We start from the raw sequence: 17,133 nt of genomic DNA, 5'->3' as shown, positions 1-17,133 counted from the left end.
ATTAAGTATAGAAATTCTGAGATGAGGTAATATTGAATTAATTTACCACATTAATTTGGCGCCCGAATAGGGACATTCCCTTTTCCCCACGCGCCGGAGATATTGGACCCGGTACTGTCCCCTCCTGACCTTTGACGGACTTCAAAGTGCACAACGCGGGGAATTCCCGCTAACTCCCTCGAGGCAAAGAGGGGGACCAACTGCGGCCCGGCATCCACACGAGGCGGTGAGGAAAATTGCGGAACGTCCTGAACCAGAGCCCAACCTGTGAAGAGACGACTCCGAGGTTCTGCGAGTCCCACCTTAGAAGCTACGCACATTTTTAAGATCTTCAAGAGGCCTTCCAGTTATTTTTTTTCGGTGAGTACTGCTGAAAAGTATAAAGACGGACTCACCACTTTGTGGGTGCGGTAAAGATACAGGTTTTTGTTGGCTTCTCACTTATTTTGTGAGGACTGCTAAACTAGTATAAAAGACGGACTCACCACTTTCGTGGGTATGGTAAAGATATATGTTCTGTTTGTTTTTCTTTTTCTCTCAATTCTAAATCTTTGAAAAATCTTGCCATCATGCCTATTTTCTTGAAAATACGTAAGATAGCAACCAAAAAGAGTATTCTTGAGAAGGAAATTCTCCTTCCTCCTCGGGATACTCCAGGACACTTCATGTATGCAAAACATGGTGTCGGTGCAATTATTTATTGTGATTTATGGGTGGATTATACTAAAGACCTAGAACACAGATATAGATGGCCTGAAAATTGGTACTTTTGACATGGAATGTATTATAAAATTAGAGGAACAGTTGTGGAAGAAAGAGGGAGTCCGCCAGTCACAAAGTGACTCGGTGGAATTATGGAGAAAAGAAGCCCATAGGAGGCAACAGAAGGAATTGCATAAAGTTGAAAAGGGTAAGAGAATGTCAGAGCAGGCCAAGAAAGAACAGTTACAAGAAATAGGGAAAGAAGTAGTTAGTGAAAGGAATAAAAGGGAACAAACAGCCATTTCTACTGGTTTTTATCCTGTATTGCCATCTGCACCTGAAAACCTTAACATTGCACCACCTAAGACACAACCTACTGCCCCATCACCAGAGGATACTTTCACCAATTTCCTCTTAGATACTCCACCTCCATATGAGGTTCCAGTAATTCAACACCCTCTGCCTCCCCCACCCTTTTTACAACATAACACACTACCTCTCACCCCAGAAGGGGGTGCCGTAGGTCCAGACCCAGGTAAAACAATTCCCGACTGCCCCTATGACCCGACTCCGAGCAACACAGGGGAGGCGGGACGAATAAGTAAAATACTTCATGACTCCTGGGAAGAAATAAGACATCTACCAGCAATTGACACGTTTCTTCATGCGGCCTCTGAGTTTCTTCGTACTGGAGAGAACTCATGAGCCATTAACGCTATGACTACAAGAAGATCACACCCTGTAAAAATGCACATGTATAGGTTCCTCCTTTGCTGTTTCATAAAACACATACAAGCAGAGGAAAGAAATGTACCAGTTTCACTTTTTGACTTATTAGATTCCGCATCCGACCACACTAGTCTAGAACTTATAAATGCACTAGACAGGTTCACCCGTAATGTGACCCGTATTCTGCAAAACTTGCAAACAAATGAAGAGAATAAGAAACTTGAGGAGGAAATTACTGAACCTACTGAAAAAGTCCTACCCGTTCGTTCTTCCGCCCCTAATTCACGAACACCCCCGCCTACATTCCTCCAAGGTCACTCTGAACGGTCATCTCCAGATGAGTTATGTGAAAAAACATCCAATGCATTAGACTACTGGTTAGACCAGGAACCTCCGCTTACACCGGAGGAGGAGGAAATAGCCAGAACTGCGGCCCTATGGGTCTCTCAATATAAGATATATGACAATGATCTCATAGCCCAACTTTTTCTAGCATTACCACGCTCACATCAAAGATTAGCAAGTCTCTACATGGTACAACATCTCATCACACTCAATGACACTCATTTTAAACATGATCCAAGACTCGAAGATTTTCTGTCTGACTGCGCTGATAACATGTTCCTCCACAATAGTTCAGTTTTTCTCAACACACTTAGAGATTTTAGACAGAAATACCAGAAAACGACTGAATATAAATCTTTCAATAATACTTGTGGACCAATTAATAGACTTCCTCAAACACGCCAGTTCCCCATGAGAGAGGTCCACCCCAGAGCTGACACGAATGGCGCGCTACAACGCGTTTTTATTTATGTACCCTTGACAAAACTTGAGTTACTAAGGATAAAAGAGATGGTTCCCTCCCACTCAAAGGATCCTGCTGGATTCTTTAAAGAATTAGGAGATGTATTAATGATGGGAACATATACTCTTTCTGATATCACAGCAATTCTGAAATTATTGTTGCCATCGGGTATATATGACAAACTAAGAGAGAAAGATTGGGAAGTAGCAGGTGAACACATTAGATGGACCGAACTTCAGAATGACAAAAATACAAGAGTAGCAGGTCAAGGTATAGGAGACAGACTAAAAGCACTTCCTGGCACTATTTTAAAGGTGCTACCACAGTTACTGACAGTGAAAAAGGAGGACTGGGATACCATTTCCTCCTGCAAACAGAAACATGGTGAAGACCTAGGAGATTATTACACCAGACTTGAAAAATGTTTTGCGGTAAATAGCGGCCTTACGCCGAGAAGCGAAGCTTACCCGCATCTGTTTGTTTCCAAATTAGTAGACATCGCCTTGCCAGCTATTAAGGAAAGAGTACTAAAAGTAGAAAGTACCTGGCAAGCACATACACCACCACAGGTGTTACAAATGCTACAATACCACCAAAATCGCATTAGGGATGAAGAAGAAAATGATAAGAAACGCATGAAAGACACCAAGATGAAAGCGTTAGTAGCCCAAACTGCACCCCAGCGCCAACAGACACCAGGTAGCCAGACAAACGTGAAGAGCACTTGTAATTATTGCAAAAAGACGGGACACTTCGTTAAAGACTGCCCTGTCTTAAAGCACAATTTGGCTACTGGTAAGACACAGCCTCGTCCATATCAGCCAAAACAGAATGTTTCCCAAGACAGTTCAACACCTTCAGTTCCACCGACACAAATGGCCCAAATGAACATTATAGACAGCGACTACACTGAATACTACCCATATTTTTCATGATGTTGCCCAGGGAGAGAAGATGACAAACTGCCCCTAATCCCCATCCCAGTAGATCAGAAAGGCCCATTTATAGAGGTCCGACTTCTTGGGGAGGATAGAAAGTTTCTACTAGACACTGGGGCCAGTAAAACAACAATAAGCCATCAAGAGGTCCCAGAGGCTCCCCTCTCGGGTTCAAAAAGTATTTCTCTGGGTTTCTCCGGACAACCTGTGACAAACGCCACGTCAAAACCACTGCCCTTGCAGGTTGGTCCCCTCACGACAACTATAGATCTTATATTGACAAAATCATGTCCAGAAAATGTGCTGGGTATAAAAACATTGAAAGAATTAGGAGCTGTTATTGTTTGCTCACCTAAAGATGTCAGATTATTTCTACGAGATTTTAAGGGCCACTACCCAAGTAGAGAATTAGACGAGCGTTTGAAAGATTTGCCACACACCCTTTGGGCCACTGATTCCACCACAGTAGGATGTATGGAAATAACACCTCACAAGGTTACACTGAAAGAGGGAGCCCAACTACCATGTATAAGACAATACAAAATTCCACCTCAAGCTGAACAAGCATTAATGTTAATTATTCAAGACCTAATACAGTCAGGTGTGATTAAAGAAACAACTTTGAACATTTGCAATTCCCCTGTTTTACCAGTTCATAAAAAAGTGGAACCAGGAACACCACCTGTCTACAGACTAGTGGTGGATTTGAGAGAGCTCAATAAATGTGTCATTCCACAACACCCTGTGGTCCCAGACATCTCCACTTTACTCACAGCCATAGATGCAGAAGCAACGCATTTTTCTGTCATTGACTTAAAAAACGCATTCTTCAGTATACCCATTCACCCAGACAGTCAATACCTTTTCGGCTTCTCCTTACAAGGACGAAGTTTCCAATTCACAAGAGCTCCTCAAGGTTTCACCGAAAGTCCAAGTGTATATAGCCAAGCGCTGAAAAGACAATTGGACACTATTCAAATGCCCACGGAGACAGCCATACTACAATATGTTGATGATATCCTAATTACGGCCAGATCTGACGCAGCATGTGCTGAAGCATCACTACTAGTACTAGAATTCCTAGCTGCAAATGGCCATAAAGTTTCCCCTGGTAAGCTCCAATTTTGTTTACAGCAAGTGGCATACTTAGGGCACTTGCTGTCGAAGGAGGGTAGGCAGCTTACACAGGAACGCATCCAGCTCATACAACAAATACCACAACCAACAACACAGAAACAAGTTCGAGCTTTTGTTGGTCTCACCTCATATTGTAGACAGTGGATCCCGCAATTTGCACTCATTTCTAAACCATTAGTGCAGCTGACAGCACTCGAAGCTGGCGCTACTCCACAATTACCCTGGACAGATGAACACACGCAAGCTTTTCAGTCTCTTAAAAAGGCTATGTGTCAAGCCCCAGTGTTAGCAACACCTGATTACACCAAAGATTTTACCTTGTTTGTAACAGAATTCTCAGGTACAGCACTATCAGTCCTGACCCAACTTCAAGCAGACAGACATAGACCATATGGTTATTTTTCAAGTACATTAGATCCAGTAGCACAAGCATTACCTACATGTCTAAAATCAGTAGCAGCTACTGCACAAGCTATTAGACAAAGCGATGCTATTGTATTGGGACATCATCTGATAGTCCAAGTCCCACACGCTGTAGAACTTCTGCTAAACAGAACACAAACACAGCATCTGACAATAGCCAGACTCACCGGATATGAGATGACGCTTTTTCAGCCACATATTGAGATTAGACGATGCAACATTTTAAAACCAGCAACACTGTTGCCACAGACCTCTCCTACTGAACAACTTCACGATTGTATTGACATAATTGATTTAGTGACCAAACCCAGACCAGATTTACAAGATACTCCCCTTTCTAAGGCAGAAATGACATTTTTTGTTGATGGTTCTTGCATGAGACTCCCCACTGGAGAACTAGCAGCAGCCTATGCCGTCACAAATGGTACAAACACCTTGGAAGCACACAAGATATAGATAATGTCGGCACAAGCAGCCGAACTCATAGCGCTAACACGAGCATGTCACTTAGCAAAAGGAAAATCAGTTAACATTTACACTGATTCACAGTACGCTTTCGGGGTTGCACACAACTTCGGCACATTGTGGAAAGAGAGAGGATTCCTCACATCACACGGGTCTAAAATACAGCATGCTACACTCATCACTGCCCTCTTAGAGGCCAGTCAGTTACCAGCGAAAGTTGCAGTATTAAAGTGTAAAGCGCACACAAAAGGAACCGATGAAATATCAAAAGGAAATGATTCCGCAGACAGTGCAGCCAAATTAGCAGCAAACACAGAATTGAATATACTACACCAACCAATACGCAATACGAGACCCCTTTTCTGACATCCAGGATGTCCAAAGTCACACCACACCACAGGAACTGCTAGAATGGAAGGAAAAAGGAGGGGTCCTTACAGATCAGGGTTGGATGACACCTGAAAGAGCAGTATGGTTTCTGCCGGATGCTATGGTACAGGTTATAATAAACACCATACATGGACCAGCGCATCTGGGAGAAAAAGCAATGTTAGACAGCATACAGAACATATGGCACAACAAACATTTGAGAGCTGCAGCCAAACAAAAAGCTAAAACGTGCATGATTTGTAATCAGTTCAACCCAGGTAAAGGCACAAAGGTGGAGCAGGGTGGATTCCAACCCCCTGACCATCCATTTGAAGTTCTCCAAATGGACTATATCCAGATGGAGAGATGGAGAGGTCACAAGTATGTGCTAGTTGTAGTATGTGCTCTGACCAGATGGACAGAAGCCTATCCCGTCTCAGATTACACTGCAACGACAACTGCTAAGCAACTAGTAAGAGAATATTTCCCGAGATATGGGTTGCCCCGCGTCATCTACTCAGACAACGGCCAGCCCTTCTCCTCTGAACTCATGAAGCAAGTGTCTCTTCTGTTAGGGTACACTTGGAAATTTCACTGCGTAAGACATCCTCAAGCAGCAGGTCTAGTAGAGAGACACAACCAGACTTTGTAGACAAAATTGGCCAAGATATGTACAGACAAAGGCGTGGACTGGATGGTAGCCTTACCGGTTGCCCTCTTCTACATGCGTATGGTAGCAAATTCCAGAACTGGTCTATCTCCGTATGAGGTGGTCTTTGGCAGACCACCAAATATGTGGGGTACGCCAATGCCTAAAAGAATTACTGATGTAGACAGCAGAATATTGACTGATTACCTGGCTTCCTTGATGTCTGCACTCCAATCTTGTCGTTCACAGGTCGCTGCAGCCTTCCCTGACAAAACCGCCCCTGGAGAACACACCATCCGACCCGGCGACTGGGTGATGATAAGAAACTTCGACAGGACCAGTCCTCTTCAGCCCAGGTGGAAGACTCCGAAGCTCGCGCTCCTAACCACGCGGACGGCGGTGAAGGTCGAAGGCAGGAAGGGCTGGCTACACGCGAGCCACTGCCGGAAATATTTTGGACAAAGAGACACTGTTGCCGGCGACGCTGCCAACCCTAGTGACATTGTAACAGAACAATCTTTTGTGCCTTTGGAACTGACCCCACAACAAGAATATAAATCAAAGTTGAGGTCTGCCATCCAGACTCTGGCTAATTAAGTCCACTGGGCGCAGGTCCAGTGGTGAAGCGGTTGGAGCATGGGGATGGATTTAAACACCTTGACTATGTGGGAAAAAGATAGAATGAAATGCAGAAACAAGAACTTTAAGAAATTGCGTAGTGGTTCTATCATATGTTAAATGATATTGTTTTTCTTCATAACCATTATGACGTGTCTTGGTTGGATCCTCCACACTGTTTTTCCTCCAACACCACACACCTCTCATGCACCCAACAGCACTCAGGAACACACATATCATGACCTACCCCCTCATGAACAAGCCCATAGACTAGCCCTGCAAAACAATACCTTTATACAGATGTTACACTACACTCATCAGGCCAGCAATAGCACAAATTGCTGGATATGTGGCCGCCTCCCACCTCATCAGAAAAAGGGAGGGATGCCTCTTTTCCCCTTTCCATTTTCCTATAATGGGACTTGTGAAGCCTGGTTCGCCCTAATAACAGCTGACGATACCACCCCCACCTCCTGCCCTGACGGTGATAATTCATGTACGAATGGGTGGCCTTGGGGGAACTTAAACAAAGTACTTAATGCTGCTGTTACCCAAATAAGGATGGAAGTCCTCAGGCGACAGGAACAGTCCTAGAAAGTGAAGAATACAAGCAAGGGAACATGACTATGTCCTACAAGATGTTAAATACCAAACCTAAAAAGAATGCTGGTCCCCCTTCCATCTCGGTCTCACCAGTAAAAGGACACCTGTGCATCCAGAAAAATGGCTCTGTTCCATTAGGACACAGTGACTGTCATACCACTATAAGTTTTGAAGACAGAGGAAAGTCCTCATTTCAAGCATCTCGCCATACTTATTTCGTCTGTGGCCAAACGGCCTATGTGCAGCTGCCCTTGAACTGGGGGGGAACTTGTTATATAGCATTCCTGTTACCCCCTGTCTTTGTGGCCCCATCCACTTACCACCGAGACCTCCTAGTGCCCCATGTCAGACATAAAAGAACGATCGATACCTCCTTGGTTGACCAAACAGAAACCTCATGGGAACAGTATACAGATTTTAACAAAGGGTTCTTCTTCTTTGTTGGCCCTGTACAGAACAGCAAGCTTATACGCAGGTTGACAAGGACCTTAGAGGCTATTGTAAACCAGACGGCGTCTGCCCTGGGGAGCTTAACCCAGGAGCAGTCCGCCATACGATTGGTTACTCTCCAAAATCGCCTTGTCCTTGACATCATCCTGGCTGACAGAGGTGGAGCCTGTAAAATTATAGGCTCTAGCTGCTGTATATTTATTCCTGATAATTCCCCATCTGTATACACGGCCATAACAAAATTACACAAGATAGCTGTAAGTTTACATCAAGAACCTGGCACCTGGACGTGGTCTGATTGGTTCTGGAAGATAATATCACCCTGGGGATGGCAACTGCTGTCAGCAGCAGATATAATATTCCTGATAATAACTGGATGCTGCCTTTGCATCCAATGTGGTCCTGCCCTGTGCGGTCTATGCGCTGCAAACTGCATTCCTAAACCACTTGTCCAACAGAGAGAAAGGGAAAGCATTATGCTACAAGAATGTATAGATGATCTCATGCAAATTGAGATATAATATAGGTACACTCTGGGGCAAGGAGGGAATGTGGAAATAAAATTGACAATTGTGCCCCATCATTTCCCTGTTTCTGCCTGGTAGCCATTTTCCTCAGACAAACAACCATTTTGTGTGTGACATGCTCTCAGCAACTTGTCTGAAAACTGTCCTTCACATCCCCATTGAATCTTGCACAACCCCCTGCTCCTTGTGGTCGAGCCAATTCCAAGAAGCCTGCCTGTGTGCCTTCCCCCAGTTGTGCCAGTGACTCAGCCACATCCTGTCCATTGTTGGTGACTCAGACTGTCACACCAGCTGCCATGTGACCACCCCCAACTGAAAGAGGAAGCACGAGGTTAGGCCCTGAAACCACACCAACTAATAGAGGAAGCACAAGGCTGTACACTGTGAACACACATTTCTGTGGTTCTGCCAATTCCCAGAACCAGCAAGATAGTTCCTGTTTTACACAAGATGGTTCCTGTTCTTGACTCTAAGCCAGAGATAAACCCCCAAATGAGTAAGGGCCTTCAACTGAAAGAGAACACATTTCCACACATCACATGCCCTCTCACGAGACACAAGACACGCCCCTACCTTGACACATCTGTTGGAAATTACTGCTTGTCACTTCCCTTTTTCTTGTCACTTCTCCTTTCTTCTTTTTCCTATTGACTGAAAACTGTATAAATATTCTGATGTGTGAATAAAACTGCAGACCACTCCTGTACCCGCTTGGTGCTGGAGCTCTCCCCTTAACTCGAGTTACTGCACCCTTTTTTTACTCGAACACCACGGACTCCTCTCTTTGCTTTGACTGAAATTATGATTATTAAGTATAGAAATTCTGAGATGAGGTAATATTGAATTAATTTACCACAAGCCATCTTCACAATGAGGATGTCTGGGGGTGGGGGGCCTGCACCACTACTCCCACCATGCCCCCTGTCCCACACCTGAGCAGGATGGAGCCCTCCCACCACCCCACCCAGAAGCATGTGTCAGCCATTACACAACCAGCAGCAAACTTACAGATAGGTAGCCATCTTCCCTGGGAGGGTGTTTGTGTCTGGGAGGGCTGCCCTACTACTCCCAACATTCCCTTTGTCCCACACCTCAGCAGGATGGATCCCTCCCCCACCCCACCCAGGAGCAGTTGGAAGCCATTGCAGTACACCAAACAAACTTACAGGTAGGTACCCATCTTCACAATGAGGGTGTCTGGGGGTGGGGGCCTGCACCACTACTCCCCCTGTCCCACACCTGAGCAGGTTGGAGCCCTCCCACCACCCCACCCAGAAGCATGTGTCAGCCATTACACAACCCGCAGCAAACTTACAGGTAGGTAGCCATCTTCCCTGGTAGGGTGTTTGTATCTGGGAGGGCTGCACTACTACTCCCAACATTCCCTCTGTCCCACACCTCAGCAGGATGGATCCCTCCCCCACCCCACCCAGGAACAGTTGGAAGCCATTGCAGTACACCAAACAAACTCACAGGTAGGTAGCCAGTATGTGCACCCACCATTTTTCACAAATTAAATGGTGCCATATGACAACACCAGCCCTCACATTGGACAAAGAGGCATACCTACCCCATTGCCAAGAACAGTGTGCACACAGGTAAGCTAAGGAAACTGTCAGAACCACCAAAGTGCGACACGCCAATGCACAAGTAGAAGAAAGCCTGGGCACATTCATGCACAGCAACTAGTTACATGTGCATCACCATGGGGCAAGTGCAACAAGGACCATTCTAAAAATATGAAAGCATGTGTGGTGGCACAAATCAAGATATGCACATGACAGGACAAAGGGATGCAGGAGATGACAATGGCCAGTCCATGGCCAGATGTGACGTCTGCTAGGTCAGACAAATAAAGCATGAGTCCACAATTAAACACATGTTGTGCCAGGCCCTAGATGGCAACAAGTCCCTGTAAACCTCAATTCTACACATTTCGCATGGTATACCTTGACACCTCGCACCATGGACAAGTAATGCTTGTACCACTACATCATGTCAGGAAGCACAGTACTGCACACAGTCAACTATGTGATGATATGTCAATTCTGCAGTGTACAAAAAGTGAATGACACACAGCTAACACAAAGCTTGCCGGGTGCACTGCAATGACCATTTCACATCTGACCCACAGGTGACCAAGACCTCACTGCCGAGGACAACACCAGCAACCTGCAGACTCAGTCTCCACCCCCGGTACAAGGACTCTCGGATGTTGACTCCCAGGATTCCGTGGACGATGAGCTCGAAGCCGGCCCATCTGGTGTGCCAGGGAGCAACAGGTCCCAGGACCCCAGTGTCCCCCCCACATCTGTGTCAACAACAACTCCACAGCAGACCCCTGCTGTCACAGCCTGTGCGGCCACTGCCACCACCTCCACCACCAATGCTGCCTGCCACACCCTCCCTGTCCCAGAGGATGCCCAGCACACACCACCCATGGAGGAGGGCAGGGAGAGGATGCGGGTGCCCACACTGGTGAGGCAACAGGTCCGTGGCAGCAGGGTAGGTGGGAGCGGCAGGGTCACCCAGGGACACCAGGAGGCTGGCACCCCCTCCCTGGAACACATCACCAGAGTCCTGGGCGCATACGAACAGGCCCAGGGACGAACTGGCCGGTCGGACGATCTGTTGCACAAGCTCATCCTGCTGATGAGATCCATCGACAGACGCATGGGATAAATCGTGGACCTCTTGGGTCAGCAAGTGGCGGTACTGAGGGACAGGCATGCGCCACAGACAACACCTCTGCCTCCCTCTGGTGGGCTGCACAATGACAGTTCACCATCCTCCCCTGCGCCCACAGAGAGGGGTGAGTCCTCAGACCCCACAGGCCCTGCAGCAGGGACCCCCCTGCCAAATGACGAAGGGGCCATCCCAAGAAGACCCTGGAAGTATCTGGAGGCCAAGCACCTGCCAGACGCCAGTCATGGAGCCAGCCATGATGGCAACCCTCTCCACCACTGCATTGACTCTTTGGACTGTTCTTCCCCACACTGCCTTGTGAATGGCATCTGTCTGTTGGACTGGGTCACCACAGCAATGTGGTGACTACTCGACCATCTCATCTACCATGACTGTCAACTCACTGCTCCCCACCAATGGAAATGTACACCCCCCTCGCATCTCACCATAGTAAATAAAATATCCTCAAACACATGTTGTTGTGTCTGCTCAGTCTTTATTGTAGGGTGTACAGTCTTCAACATGATCACAATGTACCAGGACCATGGGCTGTATGTAGGCAAGGGGAAGTCGAAGGCACCAACAGAACAACTGTCACTGGTCTGGGTGTGGCATCACAGATATCACACAAGCCCTAACACCAGGATAACCCAACATGCACATGTCACAATGGCCCCCAAGTGTCAACATACACATCCCGTTGATGATCACAAATGACATGTCCTAGAAACATTTCCAACCACCACTGAGTCTACAACTGGCTGATGCTACAATTCTCACATGCTCCTTCACGACAACAGCGATATCATCAGACAATGGGTATGTTGCACATTGACACCCACAGTCAAGTGAAGTAGCGGGCGATGAGCTGTTCACGCAGGTCAACACCTTCCTCCTCTCCACTGTCCTCATCACTGGACACGGCTTGGTTTGCAGGCTGGGGCCTTGGATCCTCACCATCATGCAGGGGGGAATCTCCTTGCGAATGGCTAGGTTGTGGAGCATGCAGCATGCCACAACAATCTGACACACCTTCCCGGGCGAGTATGCCAGTGCACCTCCGGTCTTGTCCAGGCACCGGAAACGTGATTTGAGCAGGCCAAAAGTACGCTATACCACACGACTTGTCCTCCCATGGGCCTCATTGTAGCGGACTTCAGCCGGGGACCTGGGATTCCGCAGTGGGCTCAGCAACCAGGGACGGTTGGGATATGCAGAGTCACCTAGGTATGACAAACACAAATAGACATTGCACCGTCGCAGAGTCTCAGGGGAGCAGGTCACACACACAGCACACCACACGACTAGGCATGCTTACCCACAATCCATGCACGCTCTGGAAGAAGATTAGCCATCAGCTGGGGCACTATGCTGTTCTACAGGATGCAGGATGTAGGAGTCGTGGGCCAAGCCTGGGAATTTGGCACACATGCGAGATGGTCATATCTGCCAGGCACACCACCTGCACATTGATGGAGTGGTAATGCTTGCGATTGCGGTAAATGTGCTCAGTTGCCTGTGGTGGCACAAGAGTGACAAGGGTGCAATCAATGGCCCCAACAACATTGGGGATGTGTCCAAGGGGATAGAAGACTCCCTTCACAGCTGGCAATTTAGCACCCCTGGGGAAATGGATGTATCTGTCCTTGTATAGCATCATGCGGACAGTACATCACGCAGCACCATGCTTGACATCGGTTGTGACATCCCACCAGCGCTGGCCACAGTCTCCTGGAACAATCCTGTGGCAAAAAAATGCAGGGCTGCCATCACCTTATAAGTAGGAGTGAAAGCTGTTGGATATGTCCTGCGTGGCTGCAGGTGGGGCTCTAACAGATCACAATGGGTTTTCAGGGTGGCTCTGTCCAGGCGGCATTTGCGTATGATCGCAACATCCTCCATGTCCTCCAGCACCGTCAAGTCATGAGTCAAATTTGGCCTCCTCCTATTGGAGATGATAGTGGACACATGTCAATACTATACATCTTGAGATGTGCACAGCATATCACATTCTGTATGACACAACGACAACAATGACTGACATCTATAGTGACTGTTAGAATCCGGGTTCTCTGGTTGGCACAGGTAGGTACTTGTGACATAGCAGGGAACCTTTCCTCTAGTCAGGGTAAGGGGTTACACTACTAAAACAACCCCTGCTCACCCTCTAGATAGCTTGGCGCGAGCAGACAAGTCTTATCTCAGAACGTTATAGGTTAAGCATTTGTGAACACATACAGTAACCAAGTGACAACACTACAAATGGACACCACACAGGTATTTATATTAAAAATAAGGATTCTCTATATAGGATTATCACAAGACCATTAAACGATTAAAAATACACAATACGGTTGCTTAGTTGGTAGAAGATTGCTTCGTTTCTCTTAAGTTCTTAAATGCGACACTCTAAGTCAATGTACCTTAGATGCGACACGCAGGGCAACGAAAGTGTTGCAGCGATGCAGATGCGTTGAAGTTCTTGGTGCAAAAGAAATAAAGACGGGATCTTCCAGATGCGTTACTCTTCTCCGATGTTGCGAGAAGGCTCGACTCGATGCGTCAGCTACAGCGGCGTCACCTTTGGCGAGATGCGACTACAGCAGCCATGGCAGCGGCACTCTTCTCCAACGTTGCGAGACGCTTCCGCTCGATGCGATGCTGCAGCGGTGACACCCCTTCTGCGAGATGCGACAACAGCGGCTCTGACGGCGGCACGCTTCTCCGTGGATGCGAGGCGCTTTTCTGGATGCAGTGTAATGCGACAACTACGATGGCTGCGATGGCGACACGCTTCCTCCTCGATGCGAGACTCTTCTCTCGATGCGGTGCAATGCGACAGCTACGATGGCTGCGATGGCGACACGCTTCTTCGGCGTTGCGAGACACTTCCGGAATGATGCGAGACGCTTCCGCTCGATGCGATGCTGCAGCAGCGACACTCTCTGCGAGATGCGATGGCAACAGCTTCGACGGCGGCACGCTTCTCTTCCTTGCGTCGCACTTCCAGCTCCTTGCGACACGCAGTCCCTCAGAAGGGCCAACAACAGCAGCAGGCACTTCCAAAAGACTCTGGGGAGCTGGGGGTGAAGTCCACTCGTCCTGGGACTTCGTTCAGGGGGCAAGCTCAGCTCAAGCCCTTGGAGATCTTTTTAAAGCACAAGTTGAAGCAAAGTCTTTAGTAGTCTTTATCCTCGCCTTCAGCAGCAAGGCAACCACTGCAGGCCAATCCCCCAGGTCAGGGACAGTACTCCTCCTACAGCTTTCCCAGTTTCTTCTCCTCTGGCAGAGGTTCTTCTTGTTTCAGCAGGATCTAATTTCTTGGGAGCAGGGCCCAATACTTATACCCCTAATTCCTTTGTTCCTCGGGGGTAAAGGGGCCTGTGCCCAGTCCAAACCAGTTCTTGAGAACTCTGTTGACATGACTCTGCCTTTCTATTCAGGGTGCAGGGCAGAGACATCAGCCGCTCCACAGGGGATGGAGCCAGCATTGTGGTAGCAGAGGACAACCCTATTCAGAGCCCAGGTGCACTCCTCCCACCCATCTGGCTGCCAATCTTCCTATTCACCACCAGGCTACCTAGCCCTGCCCCTCTGGGTTTCCCCAGCCCTGTCACTCACACAACCAGACAGGCAGATACACATCACAGCAGAGGCGGGCTGAAATGGTCGGGCAAGCAAATACCAACTTTCTAAAAGTGGTATTTGCAAACACAGAATATTAAAATAAACTTTACTAAAAGATGTATTTTATTATTCTGAGTTCAGGCATACTAAACTCGAATCTCTACCATGTTCCCTGGGTCTGTTAGGATCATAGGATGTAACAATTGTAACAGCCCATTCTGGCCTATGGAGAACAGGTAGCCTTACAATAGTGAAAAACGAAAATGGCTGTAATTCACTATTAGGACATGCCACACACATCAGGGCTTGTCCTACCTTATGCTTACAATGCACCCTGCCCTTGGGACTCCCATAGGGGTGACTAATATGAAGTTAAGGGAAGGTTTAGGGACTGGCAAGTGTGTGAACTTGCCCAGTCAGCATGACAGTACCAGACTGTACGCAGGTTCTGCAATGGCAGACCTTAGATACATTTTACCAGGCCGCTTCTTTGGGTGGCACAACCAGTGCTGCAAGCCCACCAGCAGCATTTGTATTTACAAGCCCTGGCACCCCTGGTGCACTTTACTGGGGTCTGACAGTAAACCAAATAAGCCAATCATGGAATCCAACCAACATATACATTTTAAATAGGGAGCACTTGCGCTGTGGCACTGGCTACCGCCTGGCACCGGAGGTGTGTCACCAGCACCCCCATTCACACAAGTGCGATAGTCATAGGCATGGAGACATGTGGAAATGAGGGTTGGCATGCTCCGCCGCCAAAGGGTGGTGCCTCGTGTCAATGCATGGCACCCATATCACGGTAGCTACCGCCTGGCACAGGCGGTGTGTCACCAGCACCCCCATTCACAGAAGTGCGGAAATCATAGGCATGGAGACATGTGGAAATGGCGGTTGGCATGCTCCGCCGCCAGAATGACGGTGCCTTGTGTCAATGCATGGCACCCACATCGCGATAGCTACCGCCTGGCACCGGCGGTGTGTCACCAGCACCCCCATTCACACAAGTGCGGTAGTCATAGGCATGGAGACATGTGGAAATGGCGGTTGGCATGCTCCGCCACTAAAATCGCGGTAGCGCACACCGGGCCACTGCGGAGTTACACCGCCATGGAGCTCGCACAAGAGCCAATGCGGAGCTCGATAGCGGTGGCATGATGCAATTTTGAAGAGCGCTGTAGGCGTGCTCCGGCACCGTGGAGGTGGTCATTGGCTGCATTGGAAAGATGCACCATCGCGGTAGTGCACCGCGGGCCCCAGCGTTGTATCACCACCATGGACCATGCCCTTACAGCCAATGGGAGCCATGATTGTGGTGACATAATGCCATTATGAAGATCGCGGTAGGCGTGCTCCGCCACCACGGAGGCGGTCATTGGATGCATTTGAAAGAGGCAGACCAGGACCACCAATTGCTGCAGCTTGGCACCTTTGAAACGACCCCAGGGGGCTATATATGTGGGAGTGAGCCTCACATTGCCTTTGCTCACAGAGCCTGCTGCCTGAGACCCCTCACCTGCTGCTGCCTCCAGGGACTGCTGCCTGAGACCCCTCACCTGCTGCTGCCTCCAGGGACTGCTGCCTGTGAACCCTCGCCAGAAAAATCCCCTGCTGTTGTCTCACGTCCACAGTGATGGCAAGGACAGAGAAGATCCGTGCCAGTCCCTTCACGAGCGAGGAGCTGGAGGTCCTGGTGGACGAGGTGCTCACACAGTACCCAAAGCTGTATGGGGCCCCAAATGTCATGGTAAGTCTTCAACAATGGTGTGGTAGGGCAGGGGGGCCACACATGTAGTGGACTGATGCAGTATGTGCCTGGGAGTGTGGGGTAGTGTCATGCTCTGCCTGACATGCTGTGGGATGGTGTGTGTATCCAATGCCACACCTTTCCCTCCCTGCACATGTATGTATGAGTGACCTGTGTTGTGTTGTCAGCTATACAGTGACACAAAAGGTTGTTCATGCTGTAGTCAGGACAGTGATTGCTTGGCTGGATGTCTGTGTGTGCCCCTGTAGTCCATCTCAGTGTGAGCCCAGCTGGCCTGCACAGTCCCCGCCTACAAAGACAAGGGCAACTCACTCAACTTACAGAGTATGACATCAGTCTTGTCACATATCACTCCAGCTATGGTCCATCTCAGCACTGTGGTTAGCACACAACTGCCCTTGTGAATGAGATATTGGATTTGACATGTGATGTATGTGTTGTTCAAGCCAACAATGGACTGGAGATGTGGGCAGGCTACATGGGTGTTTCAGTGCTGGCATCCTGCATGTGTGTGAGATGTGCAGGGACTATGTTCCCCCTCACACCTGCATTCTTTAACATCAGCTTTTCCCATGTAGGTGTCCCATGTGAGCTGTACTATAGTCTCTGATTGACCTATCGTTGGATATGTG

The 17,133-nt window shown here is 48.3% G+C and overlaps 1 pseudogene; it reads left to right on the top strand.

Annotated features, from left to right (window-relative positions):
- The first annotated feature begins 6,856 nt into the window (after positions 1–6,856).
- LOC146871998 (endogenous retrovirus group V member 2 Env polyprotein-like) overlaps positions 6,857–17,133 on the top strand; it is a 33,590-nt pseudogene continuing 23,313 nt past the window's right edge.

The sequence above is a fragment of the Triturus cristatus genome, chromosome 1_1 (assembly GCF_964204655.1).
Source record: "Triturus cristatus chromosome 1_1, aTriCri1.1, whole genome shotgun sequence".
In the NCBI taxonomy this organism is placed as follows: Eukaryota; Metazoa; Chordata; class Amphibia; order Caudata; family Salamandridae; genus Triturus; species Triturus cristatus.
Note: the sequence above shows the minus strand (reverse complement) of the source record. Positions and strands in the feature narration are given on the sequence as shown.